Source organism: Muscardinus avellanarius (assembly GCF_963383645.1).
Source record: "Muscardinus avellanarius genome assembly, chromosome: 15".
In the NCBI taxonomy this organism is placed as follows: Eukaryota; Metazoa; Chordata; class Mammalia; order Rodentia; family Gliridae; genus Muscardinus; species Muscardinus avellanarius.
In genome coordinates this window covers 5,088,751-5,100,824 of record NC_137801.1, presented here as the reverse complement: position 1 = coordinate 5,100,824, position 12,074 = coordinate 5,088,751, and positions in this window count along the sequence as shown.

The window sequence follows — 12,074 nt, the reverse complement described above, 5'->3', positions numbered from 1 at the left end:
CAATGGACTCCCCAAATGTCTCCTGTTTCTAACGCCACTCCGCCATTAACCTTTTTTTTTAATTAAAAAATCAGTCATACTTAAACAAGTCAAATAAAATACTTTTGTGCTTCAACTTCCTGAGAAAATTTCCATTCCATCTCCAATAAAACTCACAGTCAGTCAGCAATATGGAGGGCAGTGGTGTGAACTGGCCGACCTCCTCAGTCACCCTTGTCTTCAGACTCTTCAGGCTCCAACCACACCACTGTGCTACCACTATGCTGCCATTTCTTCAAGCACAGCAGGTAGAAGTAAATATTATTTTTTATTTATTTAGGATAAACATTATTGAGTGAATGACTGAATGAGCTAATGAGTAAAATTATTTACATGATCTCCAGCAATTCACTTACTCAAATGCTTATCTACCTGCTTTTTATAGCTACTAATGGGTCATCAATGGATAATTGTGAGAACAAAAACGACATGAATTGGTTACATTAATATAAGATCCTTCTCAGTACTGCTAGAAGAATGAATTGTAACCAAGACAGAAAACAGCAAAGAACCTGAGGATGCAGGTATGAATGATGGTTTCAGTGGATAACAGCATTTGCTTTGGTTGCAAAATCAATTAAATTCACTCATAAATTGGATTGGGGGTTAAACAAAGGGGATATTTAAGGATGTATAATATCCACTTGAGCCACTGAGTGGCCATGTATTTTAATAAGGACAGTCTGCGAATGGGAACATTTAAAAGATGTGTGTTGTTTGACATGACTTCAAGGACTTTGATAGTTTGGGCCACTTCATCTTTCTGACCATCTGCCTAAACCCTCCCATGCCACCTTCTACCACAGTGGCCAAGCTGCTTTCTTTTCTGTTTTTTTAAAAAAACAAATTTTAGTCAGGCTTGGTAGTGCACACTTGTAATTCCCGCGTGTAGGAGGCGGAGACAGGAGGATCAGGCTGGTTCAAAGCCAGCCACGCTGGCTTAAGAGACCCTGTTTCCAAATATTATATATTATATATATATATATAGTTTATCATCTGCCACTCAGTGTGTGTGTGTGTGTGTGTGTGTGTGTGTGTGTGTTTTACTGGGGGTTAAACCCAGGGGTATTCTACCTTTGAGCTACACCCCTATCTCTATGTTTTTTTATTTTTATTTTTTCATTTTGAAGCAGAGTGTCACTAGGTTGCGGAGAGTCTCACTACTTGCTGAGTCTATGCCTCTGACTTGTGATCCTCCTGACTCAGTCTCTCAATTACAATGACAACAGACATACCCACCTCACCTGGCTTGTCTGCTGGCTATTTTAATTTCCTTTATGACATTACTCACTATAGGATGTGTTCTTCTTGGCTGTCAATCTCCCTAAGTAATCTCTATGAGTGTGGAAGGAGTGTTGTTATAATGGAAGGGGTCCGATGGTACTTGTTGATTATGGGAATAAACAAACGCTCCACCTATAAACATCTGAGAAGTTGGCCGGCCTTCCCTGGACGTGGTTAGGCCGCTGTCCCTGGGAGGAGGTTGCAGTAACCAGTGCCTATTTTGACAGATGCAAGAGCAACGAACCAGAGCGCCTCTGATTTATTTTGCAGCAGATGTTCTTTCTGTTCTCTGACCTCTGTCCTGGGGACAGCAATTTAGAAAATGAAGGGGTGGCAGCACATGATTATGCCACATACACTTATTTAATTGAAATGATCTCATTTTGTAATAGAGATGGCAAATGGGGAGAGAGCCCTGAGTGGCAGCCACTGTGGTCCTCCATGGGCTCTCCACCTGGACGCCAAGCTCCGTGGATAATTCTCCTTGTTAATCACTTGGCTTTTCCCCTCTTCATATTTTCCCCCAGTGCCCTAGAGACTGCTTGTCTTTCTCCCAAAACATTGAAATTTTAATTATCCCTTTCTTCACAATCTCATGGCAGTCCATTTTCTTTACTTACATACATTCCGTGAAAGGCTCTGATTTCAGGGGTCCCACTAAAAGCTCTGTACAGGGAGAGCCTCCGTCCATGCCCAGATCTCGCCTCTCAGAGTTACTCAGCTCTGGAAAGTCAAGAACTTGACGTTTCCAGGCCTGTGGTTGTTCTCCTCAGCCTGGGCATGTGATCGATGAATTTGCAAAGTTGAAACAATTGCTTTTTGCCCCTTCCAGATTTTCTGTTTTTTAGGTGTTCTACTCAGCATTCTTGCAGCAATTATCTAAAAGACTGACCATGCAACTTACAGGAAAGAATATTTATTTTATTATGGTTTGAGGCTCAGTTCATGTGAAGCTGGGGACCATGGATCTCAGGGCACTGTGGTGGGAGGCAGAGAAAGGGAGAGCACATGGGCTGTGATCCTCACATCATGAAGGCCAGAAGCAAGAGAACAGGGGGAGAAAGAACTATTTATATAATCCCCAAGGCCTGACCCCTAAAGACTCACCTCCATCTATACCCTACTGACCTGGGTCATCACCCAGTAAATGTATTGCAATGGATTTATCCACTGCTGAAATTACAACCCTCATGACTCAATTATATCAGTTTTATACATTAATAAGTGAGTTATTGAGGGGACATTTTATATTTAACTATAACACTAGGTCATGTGCTAAACTTCCATCATTTATCTCTCCCACCAAGCATTTATGGCCTATCAGATGATCCAAAAGCGTACAAACTGTTGTGTTTCTAGTGTTTGTGAATTTCAATCATAAAGATGTTCAGAAAATAAAAGTTTCTTTTAATGTATTTAAAGAAGTTTAAGCACATAGTTTTCTTTTCTATTATATATTTTTAAATTTTTATTGGTGCATGGTAGTCATACATCTTAATGGGGTACAAGATGGTGGAGGCACACATGCGCACATCACCCAGTTTTAGATTCAATGGTCTCTGTATAACAGAAAGAGCTGGTGATTCTGCCTCTTGCCCTATTTCTACCTCAATGAGATGATCACTTGCAACCCTCTTGCCAATGTTTCCTGCAGTCACTCCATCTTTCTATAAGCATCTGCATGCTTCTGTTGTTTGAGTTTTCCATTGTGGATAGTATTTAATGACTTCACCTTTACTCCCACCTCAGTGAGGTGGCCACTTTCAACCCTCTGGCTAATTTCTCCTGCAGTCCTTCCACAATTCAGTACGCATCCACATGCTTCTGTTGCTTGGGTTTTTCACTGTGGCTAGCACCTAGTGACCTCCTACACTATAAGATGCAGATTCTGCTTTCTTGCACCACCATCCCAAATGCAGACACACATGCACATATGTGCATACCCCTTCAAAGCCTTTCTCCAAAAGTGATGGGTTTTGCTCATTGTGAGGAAAATTTCTTTCTTGCAGATTTTTCCCCTGGAATTAATACTTTATCTCTTTGTATCCATTTAGATTTCTAGAAGTCATAATTAATGCATCTCTTTCTCTCTAACATGAAGATAAATCTCCTCTTAGCATACTGAAGGATTTTTTTCTGTTGACATCCATTAGGAGTCTTCCGTCTTCCTTCTCTAATGAGCCGGGCCTGTGCATAGCTATTCTCATGGGAATTTTCTTTATAATCACCCTGGGGATTCACTTGTTCATGTGATTCGTCTTGTGGGTTAGAATTTTATTTGCTGGAATCTATCTCATCTTCCTTCTTAATTTAATTCCTCATCTATTGGAATTTGTCTTCTAAGGAGGATTCCATGGGAAATAGATTTCCTAGAGCTGGTTTATCTGAAGGCATTATTCTACCCTTTCACTTAATGGAGTGTTTGAGAACAAACAGAATCAGAGGTGGAAAAGGATGGTTCTACCATAATGTGTGAACATGTGACTCATCTTATTCTAACTTTTTAAACCCACGTGGAAATGCGTATTTCAATTACTTCTAGCAAATGAGCACAGATCCTGGTCCCTCAGAGAAGGATGTATTGTCTCTCACGATGCTCTGGGGGTCAGGGGGACAGCTGGGGTGGCTGGCCTTTCTCTCCCTCTGATACTTCATCCTCAGGGGGAACCCTCTGGACTGGCTTCCTCACAGGGCACAGGAGTGCTCCCAGATTCAAGACCTCAGCAGCATATTAATAATTTGCTGGCTTCATCTTTCTTGATGTCCACTGGCCAGAGGGAGTTCTGGGTCAAGTCGGCGTGAGTGACGGTATCTCAGGACCTGGGAGACGGTGTTCAAGGAAGTGTGGTCAACCCAGCGACATTAGTATAACATCTGCAGCATTGCCCCTTGCTGGTTACAGTGATAAATACCTGGTCATGTGCAAAGTACCCATGAGTCCTAGTAACATCCCTAAAAGCTCACACAATGAGGCCACCGAGCTCTAAGCTATCCTGCCATGTTCTATACTGGACCCATGTGCGGGTCAGGTTATAGCTGCTTCTCTTCTTGATACAAAGATGTGTGAATGAGAAGATGTGCCTCTGGATCTTTTACATCTACACATGATGGTGAGACCTGGACAGGAGAGCTGTAGTAGGCACATCACTGGAAAGAGGGGGGATGAGAAGCACGTGGAGGCCCTGGTCCATAGCAGGTGTGAAGTCCAGCTGGCCACATACTGGCCAGGTCCTGCATCCGGGTGGGCACAGAAACTCTTCCTTGATTACGCCTGGTCTGTCCCTTAGTTTACTAACTTATGGTTTTCCATGTTTCTTTTTACCACCCTCTGGCAATATTATTATGAAGCATCTTTTTCTTTTCAATAAGAAATAGGCCAAGCTGGGAATAGTGGCACAAGCTTGTAATTCCAGCACTGGAGACAGGAGGATTGCAGTTCATGGACAGCCTCAGCTATTTAATGAGACCTTCTGCAATTTAGTGAGACCTTGTTTCAAAATAAAGAATAAAAAAATAGGACTGACTGAGGATGTGGCTCAGAGGTAAAATGCCCCTGGGTCTTATATCTAGCACAGCAAATAATAATTAATAATAATTAATAATAATAATAATAATAATAATAATAAAAAGCTACATTTCACACACAAATAAAACCATTTGCAGCTTCCTGTCTGCCTGAAAAATGTTAAGAGGCCAGCTGAGTACGGTGGAACGGCAACATTTGGCAAGCTGAGACAGGAGGATCACAGGTTCTTGGCCAGCCTCAGCATCTTAGCAAGCCTCTCAGCAACTCAAGAATACCTCATTTTAAAATAAAAAATAAGGACTGGGAGTGTAGTTCAGAGGTAGAATGTCCGTGTGTCCAATCCCCAGTACAAGAAAGAGGAAAAGAAAGAAAGAAAGAAAGAAAGAAAGAAAGAAAGAGAGGAGAGAAAGAAAAGGAAGAAAGGACAGAGAGAAAGAAAAGGAAGAAAGAACAGAGAAGGAAAGAAAGAAGGAAAGAAGAAAAGAAAAAAATAAAGGAAGGAAGAGAAAGAAAGAAAGAAAGAAAGAAAGAAAGAAAGAAAGAAAGAAAGAAAGAAAGAAAGGATAGTTGAGAGCTTCACAGAACTTTTCCCTTTTTTTGCGTCATTTCTGGTCCTTTAAGCCCAAACTCACACAACTCCTTTATGAATGTTGGGGGCATTCTACACATCTGACAGTTACTCCATGTGGCCAAAGCCACATTTGGGGGGGAAGCACAAGCCTTGTGTCCAGCCGCGGTGAGAGGACACTGAAGAGCGTTGGCGATGTTCTTTTCCAGCCCAGGAAACATACTGAGTTGGGTCTTTCCAGAGCCTTCACCGAGGATGCTGTGACTGCATCCCTGTTTTAGGCTGAGGCCATTTCTGACTTGGGGGCCTTTTGCCAGCGACAGAGCCTGGCGCTGTAGTAGTTTTGTTTTCCAGCCGATGAGGCTGGGTTGGGAGCTCTGCTTGCATAGTGAGTACTTCCTTCTTTAGACTCTTTTTATCTTCCCATCTCTAATCATATGGAGCGAACAGAAGCCAATTGGCACTTTCCATATTCTGCCTAGAAACCCTATCTGCATACCTAGGTTAATTCTGTATTTCTTTTTTTATTTTCTAGCAGCTTTGGAACTTGTTTTCTTACTGCACAACACGGGTGATGGTCTTTTGGGCCTGTGGTATTGGTGTTATCACTGTATTCCTGCCTCCTCCTGGGGACTCCAGCAGCTTCTGCGGTTGCACCTTCCCCATGCAGGTGCCTTCCTGATGCTCCAGGACTTTGTTACAACCCCGTTCTATTGTCAGACCCCTTTATGTGCTAGTGATCCATTGCTGCCAGACAAAGCACCCCAGAATGGGATAATGCCTGCCACTCTACAGAATGCTACATGGATACAAAAAATTCATGTCATCACTATTATTTCACAGGACATTCAATCTAAAGATATAAAAATTGCTTCGTTTTGTGCAGACGACAGACAGAGTGAGCACTGAGCTATTCACATCGTCCACTGGGATTTGGAAATGTGATCCTTGACAGTCCAATCAGAAGCTTTCAGAATCTTCCATCTCAAACAAAGGGCCCAGCACAATCCAGAAAATGGTATTGACTTGAAGAGATGTGTGTATCTCATTAGAGAGCCGACTGAAAGTGTATTTAATGGGAACTCAGCAAAGATGAGTTGGTAGCCTCTTTGCCTTTCAGTGGATTTTGGTAGCAGGTTCCAAACAGGAATTCAGAAACATTGGTGCCCGGCGGGCGTCATCTCTGATACCCAGCTCTGTGGCCTTGGGCAGGTGCCTCGTGGCTATAGCGGGTGTTCTCATTTGAAATGTGCCAAGTTATGCTATCTGCTCTTCCTCATGTCTCCTAACCCTAACAGTCAATGACAGAACAATCTGAACCTTTAAACACATCTTTTCCATCTGGATATTACACTTCTCATCAAAATAAGACTCAGTTTTAGCATTTGGGAACACTCCTGGAACAATTTGGCTAAAACGCCTCAAGTTCTTTTAAGTAAAGTACCATGAACACCCCAAGATTTTGTTTGCTAATAAATTTGATCCTAAGGTAAACTAGTAAGGATATATCACTTTCTTAAAATATGCTGATCATCCCTCAGGGATTAAAGTGATTCAGTCGATTAATCCCGCTTTAATTTAACTGCACAAAAGAGGGAGTGTTAAGTTTCCTGGGTTAGTCCTGAGGAAGATGTTTGATCAATAAGCATGGATACAGTTACCCAGGACAACCTGCATCACGGCCTGTATCTCTATCTACTTAATAATTTGATTTTACTCTCTTCTCCAAGAAGTTGTATACAGACAAGCTGAAAATCATGCATGAGAACATATTCCGTGATTAGCTGGAAATAGCTCCAAAGATGTGAAAGTAGAAAGCATTCTTTCTGCTGCTAAATGAATTCAACTCTGCAAATTGACAGTGACTTATTTTTTAGTAGATTATTTACTAGACGATGATGGTTTATCAGACAGAAAAGTCAAACCTAGAAATGAGAAGACAGCGCTTCAACTGAGTTTAATTTTGGGTGCTCTATTTGAAAAATGTGTAATTTTGATCAACTAGTTTAATTATACTGGTATTTATCTTTATAGGCTACTTAAAGATAAAAAGTGCTAATAAATATAAAGATATTTGGTAAACTATAGACTGCTATTCCAATTTGAGAGCTAAAATATTTGAGAGATAAATTTTATTTCTTTCCATTAAAGATTTCTAAAATATTTTATTGAAGAGGACAGCAAATGTTAGGCAAGATGTTTTATTTCATATATATAAAGTTATTTTGAAAAATACTAGATACTACCATTATTTGTTTATCTAAAATATTCTATAATGTTATGCATATTTGATTACAATTTGTTGATAAAATTATAATATATTGTAATATTTTAGTCAACATACAACATATAATATTAGTATGTGATTTATTAATAAAATTTATAGTATAATAATATATAATATATAATCACAAATGTAGGTTGGTTATATTATGCTTATTTTGCAATTTATACAACATATAATATAGGGTATTATATAATATTATGCTATTTATGCTATTTAATATCTTTATATATTATCTACATACTATTATATGTATGTATAGAGTCTGGACTCTATTTTTATGTAGCAGATAGTTATGATTATCCATTTTCAATTGCAAATGAGAGACACAGGCACACATTTCAATCCCACTTATAAACGATATAAAGAGGTAATTCAATAGCTCCCTTCATAGGCGTCAGGGTGGGCCTGGCCCTTCAGGTGTGTGCTAGCATGTCGTTGTATGAGCTGCTTCTCTGGCTCTCTCTGCTACACACCAGTGAGCTCCTTTTCCTCAGGCCTTTGCACTGGCTTCCTGTGACTCTCCTCATCCTCATAGCCAGCTCCTTTGCTAGGATTTCATCTGACTTATTTTATTTTATAAGTAATTGTAGAAGAATTGAAAAAATAAATATCTACTGTAAAAAAAAAAAAAAACACATGGTAGCACCTATTATCCTTGTACTTGGGAGACTGATATAGGAGGATGACAGATTCCAAACCAGACTCAGCAACTTTAAGATTCCCAGCAACTTAGTGAGACTTACTTCAAAATTGAAAAAAAAAAAAAAGGATCAAGGTGTATCTGGGAGTAGTATCATGGGATAAATCAATGGAGGTTTCAACCACAAGTGCCATGTAAATAAGCAAGTAAATAAATAATAAAATTTGTTTATAGTATTCAATTTCTCTAACCAAAACACAGTAATGCTCTGAATAGTCATCTTTGTTTTATATATCATAGAAAGAGTTTTGCTTGTTTTACATTTTTACATGACTCTATCAATACTTAAGGCTATTATTAAATAATTCATATTTTATTATTATCCTGGATAGTTCAATTTTTACTTTACTGTCTGAAATCTTATTGCTAATATCTAATAAAATTATTGAATTATTTGTATCTATTATTTTGTCTGATTATTTTTTTTTTTACTTACTTTTTGACCTCGTAAATGTTTAGTTGATCATGTTGGGCTATCTAAAATGTAATTTTAATATAATTTTTGAATTACATTTAAATATTATTTGGTTTTTCTAAATACTCTGGATCATTAAAATTTTTATATGAAACTTCCTAATACTGTTACAGTTTTTTGCACTATGGAAAAAAACTCACATTGAAAAATTTTAATACAAATTTTAAACGAGCCCTTAAAATCTCTACTTGGTCACATATAAATGGATTTTAAAATGGTCAGGGCATTCTTGAAAATAAATACTTTTTTAAGGAATGTTTTTGAGTACCCTCAAGAGTTCTTCAGAAGGGGACAACCACAACTAAAATCCTGGAGAAAATCAGATTCCAAGAAAATGCAGCACATCCTTTTTCTGGCCACAGGACAACCATCACCGAAGGTCTTGGTAGCTATTTTTCCCAAGGGCCTCAATGCTAGCTTTTCTTTTCCTTCTTGTTGGATGAGCCAAAGGGAAGGTGCTAGAGTTGGAAAGTTGGAAGCTGGCTCATTGGAAGCCTCTGCAGGCCTCAGGCGGTGGTATCAGCTGGTCAGTGCTCTGTCCTCTGCAGCCACCTTCTTGGTGAAGGTCCCCAGCTTCTGCGTGGGCAGTGAGGCGTCATCCTGGGGAGGACGAACTCTGTGTCCTCTGTAACTTCTTCCCTTTCCTTTTTCTTTTCCACTCTGGTCCTCTCCAGGCTGGCTTTAATGAGAGAAGGCCATGCAGACTCTTGGTTGACCTCCCTCTGTATCTAGACTGTCAGTACCCACAGTGTATTCCAACTTTAGTTCTTGGAGAGTAACATTTGCATAGATGCCCGCAGTTAGCAAAACCTTGCAGGAGGGCTGGGTGCGCAGGGGCTAGCCCTTAGCAGCTCTGGCCAATCTCTCAGTTTTTCCCCTACACTTGCATACTTGTGGTTGTTTGGAGGAATTTCACCACGGAGAACATTTGTCCTGGCTAAAATCACTTTTATCGTTACTGTCTATCCAGGGCCAGCTCCAGAACCTGCAGTAATACTGACATCTCTCTAACTACATTCCCTTCCAGGGAATTCCACAGCCCCTCCAGGGATGCATGATGATACTTCAGGATTGAGATTGGTTTGCAAATATCTTCAAATTCACTTTTCACTTTCAGGAAATCAAAACTTGAAATTCAGATGATCTGTTGCTTGTTATAAAACATAATTTAGAATTTTGATCAGTAGACATATATCAAAGAAAAGACCTTGGACAGATATTGAGTTGGTGGCAAACAAATACATTTTTTTTTCATGCCTCAAAGTAGCAGAAAATATTTAACTTAAAAAACATATTTTAACTGCCAGAGTTAAATTGTTATTTTTATGTCTCGCCATCTCAAATCTTGATGGCAGGGTTCTGAAAGTTTTGTAAAATGAATCAGCTGGCAGTTTATGTGTTCATGCTGTAGGCTTTATAAAATATTATGGAATTAATCCTATCTTAAAATTTTTAAAAATAATATATTCCATAGTTTTATCCGTATTAGCATTCTGTTCCTTCTTGCCACTATTTTGACAACTTAAAAATATCCAGGAATTATCCACTCAACATCTTTGTGAAAGCAATTAGCATCTAACCCTGTGTCTGACCAGTTTTTAGGTTTTATACTCCACTACATCCATCAGGTGACCAGCCTATATTTTTCTAACTCTTAACATTCCCAAGTCATAGGTCTGCTCTCTCATTTTCATTCTTTCATCTTATGCTCAAGTTATATTATTGTTGATTTTATAATTCTCTATTTATACTGCCATTTTCTGTATTTGGACTAATTTTCTTTGCTTTTAGTTCATTCTTTTTGTATTTCTTTGAGAAGCCCTTTATTTCTCAAATTTATTGAAATCTGTGTCTGGCTTATGTCCACTTGCTATTCTATGATAAATAGATTATTATTATTATTATTATTATTATTATTAGTAGTAGTAGTAGTAGTACTGGGAGTGAAACCCAGAGGCTTTCTACCTCCGGACTATACTCCCAGACCTATTTTCTATTTTATTTGGAAACAGGGTCTCACTAAGTTGCTGAGAGCCTCACTAAGTAGCTGAGGCTGGCTTAGAACCTGTGTGATCCTCCTGTCTCAGCCTCCCAAGCACGGGGATTACAAGCGTGCGCCACCATGCCCGGCTAAATAGGTTATTTTAAGATATAATTTCTGCTGGGTCTGGTGGTGCATGCTTGTAATCCCAGTATTTGGGAGGCGGAGAAAGGAGGATCATGGTTTGAGGACAGCCTCAGATACTTCTTAGTGAAGCCCTCTGCAACTCAAAGAGACCTTGTTTCAAAATAAAGAATAAAAATAGGGCTGTGTGTGTGTGTGTGGGGGGGGGGTGTAACTCAGAGGCAGAATGCCCCTAGGTTCCATCCCAGTACTGAAAAAAAAAAAAAAAAAGATATAATTTCTGCCCGGCAAGCAGGGCTGTTTTTTTCCTGTAATCTCAGTACTTCTGAAACAGTATAACTGCAGATTGGAGGCCAACCTCAGAAACTTGGAGAGATCTTGTTTCTTGTTTCTAAATAAATAAAAAAGGCATGCGCTTTGAGGTAGAGTGCCCCTGGGTTCAATTTCTAGTACAAAAATGGGATATATATAACTTAACTAAAAAATAACTTGCCAGAACTCTTTATGTTTCACGTGTTGTAATAGTATTCAATTTTTATTTTTAATTTATACATTCACATTTCTTTTGCTCTCGTTAAACTGAATTTTACTGGATACCTCCCATGTTTCTCATCCTCACTTGAATGACCCCTTTTTCCTAAGACAGTAGGAATCCTTGGGTTAATAGCCGTGGGTACTGCCAGCTTCTGTCTTTCTTGGGCCATCCTAAGTTCAGATCCAAGCACCCAGCACTCCCTTAATTTGTATTAGGATGAAAGGATTCATCCGTTTTGCTTTCTCTCTTGTATTTGAACCCACCAGTTGGTCAGCTTCTCTGACCATGGGAGACTTAGAAGCAGTCAATAGTCTGCAATTCCTCTTTTGGCTCAGTTTCACTGAAAAGTCCATACAGGTTTCACACACTGTTCCATGAGCCTGGTTTCCTTAAAATAAAATGTCTGATAGGGTTGGTATCCTAGGGGGGGAAGCTATTCAACTTTCACCCTTTTTCTTTTATCATCCTAGAGGCTGCGAGTCTGTGAGTGAGAACAGAGTTGGGAGGGTGACTAAGCATGGGACTACAGGTGACT